The 16,554-nt window shown below is 39.6% G+C and overlaps 1 long non-coding RNA gene across 1 annotated transcript; it reads right to left on the reverse strand.

Annotated features, from left to right (window-relative positions):
- Window positions 1-1,989: 1,989 nt before the first annotated feature.
- LOC115924621 lies at window positions 1,990-11,762 on the reverse strand. Its single transcript, XR_004064391.1, has 2 exons — window positions 3,575-11,762; window positions 1,990-3,418 (listed from the first exon to the last, which is right to left on the reverse strand). It is a non-coding gene; the product is annotated as an uncharacterized LOC115924621 (long non-coding RNA).
- Window positions 11,763-16,554: the final 4,792 nt, after the last annotated feature.

Below are 16,554 nucleotides of genomic sequence, written 5' to 3' on the forward strand. Positions count from 1 at the left end.
GCCATAGCAACAGGTCAAATTGACAAAAGACTTAACTCTGTTTCGTTGACAATCAGCCATGCATCAGGTCTTTTGTCTATGGCTGATCGTCCGGAGGAGGAGCAAGAGCAAGAGCAAGAGAAGAAGTGTGGCGACAAAGATACAGAGCTGCCTGATTTGGGTTATTTCCAGGTTTGTCCTTGCTTCTTCAAACTTTTTGAAAAGTGGTTATGAGATTAGCTAACCAAAAATTGAAAGAAAATATGGTGCCTTTTGATAATACATGTATGTATAAAAAAATTATAATGATTGTTATCAGAATTTATTTGAAGAGCTTGATAAAAGGGACTATTTCAGTATAAACTGCCTGGTGTGATCGTGATAAATAACTATTGATATAAACATTTCGGGTAGGCCTACCTAATAAATTAAATGGTTGATACGTATTTCTATTGATTATATCTATATTTCACTAACACTACAGAATCAAGTTAAGACTAACATGAAAGAGCTGAGAATGGCCCGGGACACGCTTCACCGATGTATCATTAACAGGGAAGCGATGAGAGCAGTGAAGGCACTGAAGAGCCAATCTTCCTTTAATAAGGAGGAGATATCTAGTTAAGACTCAGATGAAAGAGCTGAGAATGGCCTGGGACATGCTTCACCGATGTGTCATCAACAGGGAAGCGATGAGAGCAGTGAAGGCACTGAAGAGCCAATCTTCCTTTAATAAGGAGGAGATATCTAGTTAAGACTCAGATGAAAGAGCTGAGAATGGCCTGGGACATGCTTCACCGATGTGTCATTAACAGGGAAGCGATGAGAGCAGTGGAGGCACTGAATAGCCAATCTGAAGGATTGGCTCTTACTAGCTATTTGAGGTAATTGATGAAATGTTTAAGGCGTATGTCACGCCTGATGTGATAAAGATTGGAGAAGCAAAGAAGTCCCCAAACAAGTCATAAGGCGTATGTCACGCCTGATGTGATAAAGATTGGAGAAGCAAAGAAGTCCCCAAACAAGTCATTCGGCGGACGGTATCTGAATTTCAAAGAGAAAATCACATTTCTAGAAAGTTCAGTCTTTGCCCTTTCAAATGACACCTCAATCAGGAAAACTCAGGAACAATCAGGAACAACTCCGTTTTGTTGACAATCAGCCATGCATGAAGTCTTTCATCTACCGTATGGCTAATCGTCAACAAAACAGAGTTATGGAAATGGAATCATTACTTTAAACAAACAGAACTTTGTTATTCTTAGCTTTTCCTGATTGAGGTTTAAACCCCTCTCTGATTCGCCAACAATGGTTTCTATAGTCCATGGTTTGGTTTCTTTCTACTCAGCATGCTCAGTAGATCAGATGCTGTCTGCTACATCTGTCAGTGCAGAGAGGGAGAGAACCAAAGGGAACTGGCAAGCAAGTGGGTGAAAGAAACTTTCTCCTAGAGATGATCAGCGAGAGGAAGGACATATTACTCTCCAGAAAGACAGATTACTTAACCAACTCAAACAAAGCAGGTGCATGGGAGGCCTTGGTGCAAGCTTTCCATGCCAAATTTGGAATGAGATGGAGTATAACCCAAATAAAAGACCAGTGGAAGAGGATACGGATGAATGCAAAAAATGACTACTCAAACTTTGCCAAGGAGACCAGAAGTTCAGGTGGAGGTGGCCCTCCACCTGAACCAAGCCATTTTACCATTATCGTTAAAAGGAACTTTGCCCGTACGACTTCATGCAACTAAGGAATCTGTTTGATGATAATAGCCTAGACAACATCGCAATAAGTTCACTCAATTCCTTAGCAACTGGCCGTAATGAGTAAGTAATCTAACATAGTCTATGGGTTTCGTAAGAATACAAATTTAAAAGGGGAAAGTGGAGTGACAAAGAGAGAAAAGAGCAAGTCATGTATGGCTGAGAGAGAGGGAGTAAGAGAAACGCTCCAAAACGAATATAGATGGCCAGTGACTATCATTTGTTAATACGAAGGGGGGAGCCGTGGAAGGGGGTGCGGGTTAGTAGCTCTTTCATCTGAGTCTTAACTTGGGCGGACAGTAATGTTCATACCTTTGTGGTTTGAGAGATGTTTAAGTAATACCAAAAGGTATGAGATGAACCCCCCCCCCCCCCCCAAAAAAAAAAAAAAAAAAAAAAAATTATATAATAACTCTCCAATGAATTAATGTATTTCTCCTTCCAGAAAAATCCAAAGAAACATAATTCCAAATATCACAACTATGAACAAATAAACCTAGAAGAAGCTGCAAGATTGGTGTTGGCAAAGAAAAGAAGTACTCTATTAGAGGCAAACGGCAGCCCTACAGTTTGAAGCTTCGCCAAAGAAGAGGCGCTTAGCAACCACCTGATATATATGGCCGAGGTGGTTATGGATTAATCGTTCCCAGGTAAAAATCTCAAAATTTATTCAGATTCTTATTCATCAAACAGTTTCATTTCAAGTTTAATATACTCATTATAAATGTCAAAATCAAGTGCAGGTATACCACTATCAACAAGGTGGTTTCATGGGTTTTTAAGGAGATGACCAATTTTCCGAGTTATTAGACCGAGATCCCTGGCAATCAATAGAGCAATAGCGACCACAACGGAAAGGATCACAAACTACTACCAGGAACTGAACAGGATTTTAACCAAGTACACCCCAAAGACAAAGCCGAGTTCATCTACAACGTGGATGAGACAAGTATTTTTTTCCCTGTGACACTACTGACTGAGATCATTTTGCAGGGTGACTTCGCCATAAATTTCTTTAACGTTGTCCAGGACGAGATTCAGTCTTTTCATTGGGAAAACAATCAGGCTACTCTACACCCTTTTGTGGTGTACTGTAGGATGACTGATGCAACGCTTGAACACTGGAACATATGCGTAGTGAGTGACATGTAGTAGAGAGCGTTCAACAGTTACTGCATGTGCACACATTCTTGAGGGTTGTCATTCCGTACCTCCAAACTCAATTCTCTGACATGAAGGAAATCCATTATTTTACTGATGGCTGTGCTGGACAACAGAGGAAAAAACTAATTTTCTCATTCTGTGTCATCATCAAGAGGACTTTAATTTAAGTGGAGAATGGAACTTTGTGCAACAAGCCACAGGAAAAGTGCATGTTATGGAATAGGAGGGACAGTGAAAGGGTTGCTAACGAAAGGCTAGTCTGATCTGGGTTTAAAGAGATCAAGATATCTTGGATAAGACAGAGCCTATCCCATTCCCTCCACCATACATGCCCCTAGTCTTCCCATTGAGATGAAGTCCATACCAGAGTTATCGGTGCAGGAGACACCAACTCATCCTGATGACTACATGGACTTTAGCAATGATAGTAATCACAAGGTACAGCCAAGTGAACGAGCAAATAAAGTTGGCTACTGCGAAAGTACCGTACATGGTGGCCATTCCTTTATAATCTACAAACTCCACCCAAACCATTGTACTTCCCGAGAAAGCATGCGACAACAAAACTCTGAGAATCACTGCTGGCAAGTCGATACAACTACTGGTTCTACCTGCAACACACGTACCAACCCGGTTAGACGATCGAGTGATCCAAATTATTTTATAACCTACAAACTCCACCCAAACCATTGTACTTCCCGAGAAAGCATGCGACAACAAAACTCTGAAAATCACTGACAAGTCGATACAACTACTGGTTCTACCTGCAACACACGTACCAACCCGGTTAGACGATCGAGTGATTAAAGTTCTTTACACCGTAGTTACCGGGGTCCTGCTAATTGCAGATAGACCTTCAAACTCAACCAAATATCATGCTCATCTAAAAACAATGATGGCAGACATTCTGCTACTCCTGCAGGAAGAGGCTGGTAGGCGACTATGGAGGGAAAGAATCTTGTGAGACAGGCTAGACCCATTGGATAGGCCGGACGATGAAATCTGGAGAAAATACAGATTCACAAGGGCTGGTCTACTCAAATAGTGGTTGAAAAATGGAGATGATTTAATTCTCTTTTATCTGACATCAAACTCATGGTTGTTCAAGGTTTCCCTAATACAATATTACAAAATACTATTTTTAATTTTTAAAAGGCAGCTTTTTTGGACGCCCCCTCCGATTTAGGCCGGTAGGCGACTATGGAGGGAAAGAATCTTCCGAGACAGGCTAGACCCATATTCCCTCGCTAGATGAGCTTTTTGACTATGTGGAGAGGACTTGGCTTCAAAATCAGATGTGGCCGATAGCAGCGTGGTGTACATGTATGCACGGGAAGTCAATCAGGACCAACAATAATGCGGAAGGGTATAACAACCATCTCAACAGAAAGGCTGGAGGAAAGACCAACTGGCAGCACTGCTCCATCGGGAAGCACTCCTGACAGACCTCATCATGAGGATGGTTGATCGTCACCTCATCACCAGGACTATACAAGCCAGGGTCTTCAGGGCTTGGGAGGCCCATAGGGACGACGAGAAAACAACACAGGAACTCCTTCAGGCACGATTACTTGGATGCAACTTCCATTGGCAGCAAGCCTGGCAGTAGATTGCAGTACAATGGAATTCCTGCAGGTACTGCAACGTTTTTTCACCATCAGAGGACAGCCAGCTATGATATTGAGCGACAATGGCACTCAGTTCGCTGGTACACAACGCGAGCTGAGAAAGAAGGACTCTCAGACAAAGAGCTGAAGGACTTTTGTGCGGAGAAAGGCACCACATGGAAGTTTGTAACTCCAGGGGCAACCCATCAAAACGGATGTGCAGAGTCCTTAGTTAAAAGCTGTAAGCATGCATTGCAGAAGGCGATTAGTGAACAAGTGTTGTTGCCTTTTGAACTTTGAACTAGCGGAGGTAGCGAATCCTGTTAACCAAAGAAAAATCGGCTGACTTTCAACTGATCCAGATGGTAGTTATATTTCACCAAACGACATGCTTCTGGGAGCATGCCCTCGCATGGAAACCCAACAAATGGTTTATAAAAAAAATCATGTGAAGTTTATCTATGGATAATGTGTATTACTTTTTTATTTTTTGTTTTATTTTGAAATTGTTCTTTTTAGGTGCGACTGTGGTCATTGCAGAGTTCTCCCTTCTTTGGATGTAGGAGACTGCATCTGCTGCAGGGAGATACCAGAGGTTGCTCCTGAAGCAGACAGGCTGGACATGGGTATGAGATGTATCACAGAGGCACCATCCTTCAACCCTGCAGTGCTTGATCCTATCACACTCTTTGTTGCATGGCACAATTTCACCGAGAAGTGGCGCAGACAAGCCAGGTCATTTGGAGCAAGAAATAACGAGTACCGGTAGATGTCATTGATTTTAAAGCTGGCAAATGCGTTGTTTTTATCATAACTTGATACCTATTTTGTATTGATGAACACTGATTTGTACATTGTATTAAATATCTAAGGAGTTGCTGCCAAGGTGGATGGATGGAGAGGTCTCATTTTATCCCCCACCCTCCTTAAAAGAAAAGAATTCAGTGAATAGGCCTCAGGAATAGCTATATTTGCATGCATTTAGTAGGTAATGCCATTATTTGTGCGTGTTTTTTAAAAAAGGAATTCAATCTTTATTTACTGATACAACACATTAAAATGCTTTCCTACAGCCATCCTCCACTGAATTAAAGAAAATAAAGACACATTCGACCATCAAAATAGAAGCATCTCTCAACCGTTGGCTGGCCGATTATTTAGTGTTTTCTTCTTTTATAATAATTGTTTTTCTTTCTTTTTGGTGGATGAGCTGTAGACCAAGGGATGTGAGTGTGAACGAATGATTTTGTACTGCCAATCCAGGAAACTGGTAGCAGAGCTAGCTGTATACTCTTTCTTATGGTCACTGCTCTTTCTGCAAAGCTTCTGCTGAACTTTGGAACAAACTACCTTTAAATGTCAAAAACTGTCAGACTGTTAACTAATTCAAAACTTGTCTTAAGACACATTTATTCAAAATTGCTTTTGATGATTAACTTACTCTGTTCGCATTGAAACTTGAAAATCTCCATACCCAAATCCACAAAGCTGAGGAGGCAGAAAATAAGCTTGAAAGATTTTCAAGGAGAAATAACCTAACGATCGTCGGCCTGGCGGAGGATAATGGAGAAAAGCCTGATGAGAAAGTTGCCACTTTGCTGGTTCAGTACTTCGGGATGCAAATCCACAAATTGAGCGTGCACAACGAGATGGGAAACCAATTGAAGGAAGGCCGAGACACATGCTATTCAAGTTGCTGTCTTATCAGGACAAACGGCAGATCATGTCTCTATAAATTAGTGGTAGATCTGATATTTATTTATAGTCAGTATAGGTAACTAGATTAGTATTGTTAGTCCCCCTCCCCCTCTATTGTAATCTACTTCTTTAACAAAAAATGTTGTTGTTCCAGTAAAGGTGATCTGTGTTTTAACAAGCTGTGCTTTTTTACAGACCACCTCTTTTCCACATTTATTAAAGTCTTTATAACTGTTTCATTGTTAATGAATTTATGCTAGTTGACGGTGAACTTGTTGCTACTGTTCCTGAATTAAATGTTTTTTATGCAAGTGGAAAGAAATAAATAAATCTTGAATGTATATCTCATATGTATTGTAATTTGTAGGTTTATTTGCATTTTTTTTTTTTTAAATATGTAATTGTTTATCATTGTATTTTCAAAGAGCCCCTATAAATCTTGACCCTCCCATTTCATTATGGAACGCAGGGGGGAGACCCTTCCCGGTAGCACTACCCATGCAGTGCGAGGGAAGGACCAACTTGTGAGGATCAAGGTAAACGTCCTGGTCTACCTTCAAGCTGGTAGGGGTTGTGAGCCATCTGACTTGTTCAGTTGGTGGCGGACAGACCAGGGTGGCTAGGAGAGGAGTGTCTCATCCGCCTGCATAAACAACTTACGTTTTGCAGACGACATCGTCTTGATAGCCGAGACTCCAGAGGAACTGCAGACACTGGTTGATAAAGTCTACAAGGCAAGCTGTGACCTTGGTCTCAAGGTGAACATAGCAAAGACAGAAGTGCAAGCTATTAGCAAAAGGAAGTGCAACCTCAATATCGACATAGCCAACGACAGACTAAAACAGGTGGAAGATTTTGTGTACCTGGGAGGGAAAATAGCAGAAAACGGCTCTAGTACAAGTGACATTAAGAATCGTATCAGAAAAGCAGGGGCAGCTTTCCAAAGGCTAAATAACATATGGACATCAAAAAGCATTAGTAGTCACACGAAGATGCAACTGTACCAATCACTCATCCTCTCTATACTGCTTTATGGGGCAGAATCCTGGACAGTTAAAAAAGAAGATAGCAACAGACTTCAAGTGTTTGAAATGGCATGCCTTCGTCACATAATGGGGGTGACAAGACTAGATAAGATCCGTAACACACACATCAAAGAATCCCTCAACCTTGATCAAGATGTTATGGACAAAGTCTCTACTAAAAGACTCAAATCTTTTGGCCACGTCCTAAGAATGAAACCTACAAGATACCCCAAAATTGCAGTGGAAGGAAAGGTCACAGGAAATCGACCCAGAGGCCGTCCACCCAAAAGATGGCTTGACTGCATCTCAGAGGACTGCAAAGCAAGATCTATACCAAGGCTGACAGATGCATCAAGACTGGCTGCGGATAGAAAAACTTGGCATACTATCGCCATACAGAAGCCATGACGAGGCCCCTGGCCTGCATGGTCGCCATGAGTCAAGTAAGTCAAAAGTATTTTGTTTGTTAAAGCGCTTAGAGACTTCGGTGGTAAGCGCTTTATAAGCACTGTTTTTATTACTAGTATTGTAGCGAATTGCCTAAGTCAGTTTCCGCATACGTGCAAATGTACCACACTAACACTGAAGAGGATATCCAGGAGAAGATCATCGCTCACATGGGAGACCCAGGTGGAGAGATTAGAGTCCTGATAGCCACCATCGCATTTGGGATGGGGGTCGATGTGAAAAGTATGCACACCGCCATCATGATTGGAAGGCCATCAGAGCTCCATGACTATCTACAAATGGCAGGAAGAATTGGACGGGATGGAACACAGAGCATGTGCTTGACTGTGAAATATCCAGGGGATATTGTTGGAGGGGGTGTTTCTAAATCAATGAAAAGATTTTTGAGTGCAGGAGAAGTGTCATCAACGAAAACTACATGTCCAGTGGTACTGTCATGAAGAAGCATGAATGTTGTTATGTCTGTGCAGTACAATGCATGTGTTCTGGGAATAGGTGTGATGCTGAGCCATCACGGTTGGAAAGTCTGGCACGCAATCATCTTGACATGCAAGGAGAAGCTCCGGAGTTCCTGATTTCCATACCCACACCTGCCCAGCAGGACAAGCTCAAAAGAAGTTTGGATGAATATCAAAATGAACTGGTAATAGAATGTCCAGATCATCTGTACAGTGGGGAAGGACATTGCCAGTGGACTTCCAGAGTGTACAATATCAAAAATAATGTGAGAAATCAACGTGCATCTGACTAGAGACGAGTATGTGAAGATATACCACTTTGGTAGCTCCGATGTTGCCCAGAGAACCTGGGTTATGTATCTTAAGATTCTTGAAAGGACTGATAGTAATTTGCCTGACAATTCCTGCACCCCAGTTCAACAGGACCACTCTGATGGATCCGATGTGTGTGGTCCGGGAATGTATTTGCTGATGCAGTTGAGGAGGCTGTATCTGGCATCGCTGCACGGTTAGTGGAGCATTGAAGGCCGGTAATGGATCTGGAGGGGAAGGTAAGAGCACAGGAAGAGGAAATCGAGCACCTTAAGAAGGCAGGAGAAAGCTCTACAGAATTTTGTTCGGCTTTGGAAATGAAGCTGGATGTGTTAGAGCAACAGGGAAGATGCAACAACATCCGATTTCTTGGAGTAAAGGAATCTAAAGAGGAGGTTCCGGAGGCGGTCATGATGGAGGTTAGGGAGAAGTTTGGCGTCAAATTAACCCCAGCTGACTTCGACCGTTGTCATCGACTAGGCTCGTCTTCACCTGATGCAAATCAGCGGAAAATACATCGCCCTCTTCTAGTAAAGTTCTCAAGCCATCGCAGCAGGGGTCTGGTAATGGGAGCCAGATCAAAGCTGAAAGGCACTGATATCTTCCTCAATGATGATGATGATGAAGCTCCTGTATAATGTATAATGTCCGCCACTGACAGAAAGTAGAGCGATCCTTTAGCCAAAAAAGGAGGATCTTTGCGGGCATAAAGAACATAAATGGCGGCTATACCAAGAAACTAATAACTTGTGATGTAGACATTGCTAACAGCAGACTAGCATCTCATCACCTAACTAATCATGCTGAGCTGAACAAGGGATCAGAATTAATGGATGATCTTCGTGTAGTTGAGGCACCTGCCGACGACGAATATGAAGACATCCTAGTGAGAGTCAAGAATTCAGGAATCCGCAGACTTGCTATTAGGACAATGACAATTGTGACTGAACGTTGTTATCAGGGAAAGACGGGGCAAAATCCAAACTAGAACATACTATTTTGAGAATGAAGAATAGTAACCGTAAATCTCTGTGTATAAGGCGCACTTTTTTTGCGCTTTATAAGCACCGTTTTTATTATTTTATTATGTTTTGTAGAGAATTGCCTAAGTCAGTTTCCGCATACGTGCAAATGTATCACACTAACACTGAAGAGGATATCAAGGAGAAGATCATCACTCACATGGGAGACCCAGATGGAGAGATTAGGGTCCTCATAGCCACCATAGCATTTGGGATGGGGGTCAATGTGAAAGGAATGCACCCCACAATCATGATTGGAAGGCCATCAGAGCTCCATGACTATCTACAAATGGCAGGAAGAATCAGAAGGGCCGATTATTGCAGCCTTTAATCGGTACACGTCCAAAAGTATGATCCTGGTAAATGCACGTCGCTTCTTGAAGGAGAAACCCTTTGAGCACAATGGAAAGCATCTTATTTACGTGGATGAAATGTTGCCCAAGGAAATTCGTGAACAACGGAAGAAGCTGATTCACATCAAGAAGAAGCTGAAAGAGGAAAATACAAGGAGAGCAGTGTACTTCAAGTATCCTGCTCGCATCTTCTACAAAGAAGGAAAAGACGGGAAGGAGATAGAATACAAGATGAAATAACTCAAAACGTCAAAGGAAAGAAAATATCATTCCACATCGAAATGCCGGAAACATTAAAAAAACAAAAACATGAATAATGTTATAGAGCTGGACTTACCTTGCCTACTTAAAAACAAGAAGAAAAGTGAAAAAGGAATACTTAGATTAGGTTAATGACAAGAACTTAAACTTTTATTTGTTTAATTATTTTTCATGAACTAATTCTGAGAGTGAACTTTTATAGGTGAATATGTGGAAAAAGCACTCAAAGGAAAAAAGGAAAGACCACGATGTGGTCTAAGGCATACGGAAGAACTAGCCTTTGTTATGATTTGTTTTTTGTGTTGTTTGTTTGTTGAACCTGAATGTTTAATATATGTTAAACCTGATCTTATAATGGTGGTATTTTTAAGAAATTCATATCTTAACTATGGATTTGAAGCTGATGACACATAATGTTAACGGATTGGGGGACTTTAAAGCAAGGAAACGTTATTTTAATTATATGCTTAAACAGAACAAAGATATTATCCTTTTACAGGAAACTCATTCTGTAGAAAAGGAAGAATCATTATGGAGAAATCAAGTTAGATCTGATATTATTTTCAGTCATGGAACTTCTAAGAGCAGAGGAGTATGCATTATATTAAGAAAGACACCCGATTTTAAATTGTTAGACTCCATTAAAGATATAATGGGACGATTTTTATTGGTAAAAGTTGAAATTCAGAAGAAAGTTTATGTGATATGCAACATATATGCACCAAATAATGAGAAGGATCAGGTTGAGTTTTTTAAGAAGGTAGAATTGACCATACAAGATAACGTTGAAAATGGGGAAATTCTAATAATTGGTGGGGACTTTAATTTAATTCAAAACCTTGATCTGGACAGGGCAGGTGGCTCAATGAAAAGCATTTGGAAGCACTCTGTGAATCTTATAGAAAATCTGAAAATATATTTTGGTTTGGTTGATGTTTGGAGAATCAGAAACCCCTGCAAAAAAGGATTTACATGGAGAAGGTATAACCCACTGGTGCAATCTAGATTAGATTTTTGGTTAATCCATGAATCCTTACAGAATACAATTAGTGAAAATGATATCATACCGTGTGTTTTGTCTGATCATGATCATGTTAGTTTGCACATGAAAATTAAGACAAAAAATTCTAGTCCGTCCTACTGGAAATTTAACAATAGTCTATTGAATGATGTGGAGTATGTTAATGCTTTAGCTAATAAATACTCAGAATGGATTGGTGAGTTTACAGATAGTAATGATAAAGGAGGGCTATGGGATTGGTTAAAGTTTAAAATTAGAGAATTTACTGTACCATTTTCTAAGAAGAAGAAATGTGAAAGGGAAGAGAAAAGAAAGGCTCTTGAAAAAGAATTGAAAAAATTAGATGACAGGATGGCAGCAGAAGATATAGATGAAGAATTAATGAAAAAGAAAAGGGAAATAGAACAGGAGTTGTTTAAAATATATGACTATTTTGCAGATGGGGCAATCTTGAGGTCAAGGTGTACATGGTATGAGAAAGGGGAAAAGAGTACTAAATATTTTTTGTCATTGGAAAAAGGTCAAGCAGCAAATTCCAATATTGATGTTTTGATTTCAGATGTAGGACGTATTGATAAACAGTCTGAAATACAGGATTTCATTAAGAAATCATATAAAACTTTGTTTGAGAACAAAGATACGGTGGAAGATGAGGTGAGCAAAGATTACATAAGTCAGAGTAACATTAAGCATCTCACAGACGAAGAAAGAAATTCATGTGAAGGAAATATCACTTGCTCTGAAGCTAGGGCAGAATTGTTAAAAATGGCTAGAAATAAAACACCTGGGAATGATGGGTTAACTGTGGAGTTTTATGAGATGTTTTGGCCTTTGATATCAAAAGAAGTTATTGATTCTTTCAATTTTGCATATGAAAATAGTGTAATGTCTGTGTCACAAAGACAAGGTACAATTAAACTCATCCCTAAGCCTGATAGAGATAAACACACACTGAGCAATTGGCGTCCCATAACTCTTTTAAATGTAGATGTTAAAATACTTTCTAAATGCTTGGCGAAGAGAGTTGCTAAGGTGATAGGAAAGTTAGTAGATAGTCAACAAACTGCCTTTATTAATGGCAGATACATAGGGGAAGGAATAAGATTGATATCAGACCTCTTACAATATACTAAGGAGGAGAATTTGAGAGGTATTATGCTAGCCCTTGATCTAACAAAAGCATTTGATTCAATAAGCCACAGGTACATGCTAAATTGTTTAGAAGCGTTCAATTTTGGACCATCTTTCATACAATGGGTTAGAACATTGCACACTAATATAAGTAGTTGTGTATTGGTGAATGGATTTACCACTGGATATTTTCCAGTGTCTAGAGGAGTCAGACAAGGTGATCCTCTGGCTCCTTTACTGTTTATACTGAGCTTGGAAGTTGTTCTTACAAGACTTAATAATAATGATAATATTCAGGCTTTTGAATTTAGTGGAAAACAAATAAAGTATACAGCATATGCTGATGACATAACTTGCTTTTGTAGGAATATACAATCAATGAAGATGGTTTTCAAAGTTTTTGAAGAATTCTCAATCATATCAGGTCTTTATTTGAATAAAAAACAAAAACGGAAGGTATATGGGTTGGGAAAGATAGGCACAATGGAAAAAAAACAAATGATATACATTGGGCAGACAAAAGCATAAGAATATTAGGCATTCATTTCTCATATGATCAGGAAGTAGTCAGGAAACTGAACTTTGATAAGAGACTGGATGAAATAAAATGTACTTTCTTAAGATGGAAGAATCGGGGGGTTAACTTTAATAGGGAAAATTTAACTGTTGAAAACATTTGTTATGTCTAAGATTATGTATATAGTTTCCAATATTGAAATACCCAATGATTTTGTTGAGGTTGAAAAGTTGATGTTTCAGTTTATATGGAAAGGTCCAGATAAGATATCACGGGCAACAATGATTGCAGATTATACTGAAGGTGGTCTTAAATTCCCGAAACTAAAATGCATGATAGAGACACAGCTGGTTAAGTGGATTCAGAGATATTATACAGAATCAGATCATCATTGGAAGTTGTTCTTTGACCACTATAGTAAACTATTTGGTGGAAAATTGATTTTTATGAGTAATTATTCTATGAGCCAGTTGAATTCTCTTGGAATTCTCATATTTTATCATAACTTGTTGTTAGCATGGTCCAAGACAAAGGAGTATAATCAATTTGTTGATGATCAAGGAGCCCAAGCAAGTGTACTTAGTCAAATTGTTTGGAACAATCAATATATTCTTATTGATAATAAATCAGTTTACTGTAAGGCCTTTCATGAGGCAGGTCTATGTTATGTATATCAACTTTTTGATCTACATGGAAACATTGTGCAATTTAATCTTTGGAAAGCAAGAGGAGTACCAGGTAAATACTACATGATATATTTGGCAATAGTATCGCTAGTCAGGAAGAAATGGGGAAGTTCATTTAATCAATTATTGATACAAATGTTCTTGGAGAAAATAGATTATGAACATGATCAGTCTGACCTTTTGACAGTAGAAATTCAAAAACTAAAAACTAGAAATATTTATGTTGATTTAGTTAGTAAATTGACATGTAGACCTGTCTGTGAACCCCTATTTTCCACTAAATATGGGATAGAAGAGGAGGAATGGCCACAAATGTATCTACTCCCATTTAAATGCACAATAGAAGTTAAGATGAGAGTCTTCCAGTTTAAAATTTTGCATAATATTCTATACACCAATGAGAGACTATTTAAAATGAAGCAAGTTCAGACAGAACTTTGCACATTGTGCGAGACCTCTGTTGAAACTCCTTTACACCTTTTTTATGAGTGTAAGGTTGCTGAAGATTTAAGACGAGCTTTTGTTGATAAAATTGGTCTAAAGCTATCTGTCAGATATGAGGATCTATCTAGGAAAAGAATGATGTTTGGATTCATAAAGGATTGGAAGGGACCACATAAAATATTATTAAATCACTTAATTATCTTATTGAAGAGATACATTTATATTCAGAAATGCAGGAATTTAGTAGTAAGTTTCATAGGTTTTGAAACGTTCATTTGCAAAATCAGACATATAGAATTGGTAATTGCTAAACAAAAGCACAAAGAAAACATGCACTATAGAAAATGGTCCCCTATTGAGAATTTATTTTAATTATCCATAATTATATTTTGATAATGATACAGTTCAAACCACCCGAGACTGATTTTTTAGTTTTTACATCAGGTCTGTTTGTTTGTTTGTTTGATTGTTGTTGTTTTTTGGGGTAATTGTTACAGTGATTCGTATTTGATTATTGTTCTTTAAATGTTATACAATTATTTAATTCTTGTATGATTGTTGTTTTTGTAATGTTACAAAAAATTTCGAAAATCAACAAAAATTTGGAAAAAAGAAAGAAAAAAAAACTGCTGGCGAACAGAGCAACAAGACCAAGCTCTGTAATTGATAGGTTGATCCAATTGTTAGGTTTGTCAAATAATGCCGAGTTTGTGCGACTGAACTTAGTGGAACAAGTCGATTATATTAATTTTATGTCATACGTTTTTTGTTTAAATAATTTTTTCGGGAATAAAGCGTGACATTAGGAAATGCAAGAGACTATATACTACGTAATAGCATCAGAAGATTGATAGACAAAGCCCAAACCAAGTACATCAGAGGTATCCTGACCACTGAAACCCTACGCTCGGAACCGAAACGCTTTTGGTCTTATGTTGCCCACAAGAAAAAAGACCATAGCGGAATCCCTCCATTACAAACCACCACTGGAGTCTCTTTCGACGGAAAGAGGGTCTGTACCACCACCGTAAATTGCAGTGGGCCTATCATCCTCCGTGAGAACTGCACCCTCCACCTCAGATGCACATCACCCGGCTGGGGAACATCATCAACAGGAAGAGGGTCTGTACCACCACCGTTAATTGCAGTGGGCCTATCATCCTCTGTGAGAACCGCACCCTCCACCTCAGATGCACATCACCCGGCTGGGGGAACATCATCAACAGGAAGAGGGTCTGTACCACCACCGTTAATTGCAGTGGGCCTATCATCCTCTGTGAGAACTGCACCCTCCACCTCAGATGCACATCACCCGGCTGGGGGAACATCATCAACGAGAAGAGGGTCTGTACCACCACCGTTAATTGCAGTGGGCCTATCATCCTCCGTGAGAACTGCACCCTCCACCTCAGATGCACATCACCCGGCTGGGGGAACATCATCAACGAGAAGAGGGTCTGTACCACCACCGTTAATTGCAGTGGGCCTATCATCCTCCGTGAGAACTGCACCCTCCACCTCAGATGCACATCACCTGGCTGGGGGAACATCATCAACGAGAAGAGGGTTTGTACCACCACAGACGATTGCAAGAGGACATAATTTTGATTCGCCCGCTTTCACCAAATACATCAGGTTTCCAACAGTAGATGTTAAGCTCGGGCAACGGCGGTCCCAGCTCCCGGAGGCAATCTCTGGGGAAGCTTTTCATGAATATTTGGAAGACATCAAACGAGAAAGAAAACAAGAACAACAAGGAAAGATAGCTCGGCAAGAAGAAAGGATGAGGAAGAAACAAAAAAGACAAGAACAATTAAGGGTCAGAAAAGAAAACAGAGAAAGGGAAGATGAAGAAAGAAGAAATAGAAGAGCAGAAGAACAGCATCAGAAAAATGATAAGAAGCTGATGTAGAAGAAATAAGACAGTAGAAAGCAGAAATCAGAAGAAAAGACCAAAGATCAAGAAAGTGAGACAAGAAAGAAGACGGTAGATGAATCAATGAATAAAGAGCATCAGACGAGGGAAGAAAGTGAGAGAAGGAAGGCAAATTCAGAACAGCAGAGCAGGAAAAAGAAACGAAAGGCAGACGGAATTAATGAGCTGGGCAAAAAGAAGAAAGAGTCTTGTACAATAGCAGCAGCAAAGCAGAAGAACTAAACTCTCACTACAAATCCATCTTCACCGTGGATGACCCAACTGTTAAGCCATCCTTCTTCTCGGCCCCATATCCATTGACCCAAGAGAAGTCATGCAGTTGATGCAAGGTTGTTAGTATTTGTGGTATTTTTATTGCAGTGTCCTTAAGAATCATGGCGTTTCAGTTTCAAATTTTTGCTGGATTATTTCTTCTGTAAATATAAAAAAAAGAGATAGTGACATGGAGGTCTCCAATTTTTTTATTCCGGTGTTTTCGAGGATTATTGTTTTTCAGTTTCAAGTGTTTGCAGAATTAATTCTTGCGTGACACAGGTCCTTGTGAATATAAAAGAAGAGATAGTGACAACGAAGCCACTCGCCTCCATAAATTTGCTTTGCTACTCCACGGCTGGCCTGAACGTTGTTATCTCTTCCTTGATATTTAAAAGGACCTGAATTTTAAAAAAATGAAATTATGCTCATACTTATTTGAGAGCTATCAAATACT

This window comes from Strongylocentrotus purpuratus, unplaced genomic scaffold (genome assembly GCF_000002235.5).
Source record: "Strongylocentrotus purpuratus isolate Spur 01 unplaced genomic scaffold, Spur_5.0 spur5_scaffold_16, whole genome shotgun sequence".
NCBI classification, from domain to species: domain Eukaryota; kingdom Metazoa; phylum Echinodermata; class Echinoidea; order Camarodonta; family Strongylocentrotidae; genus Strongylocentrotus; species Strongylocentrotus purpuratus.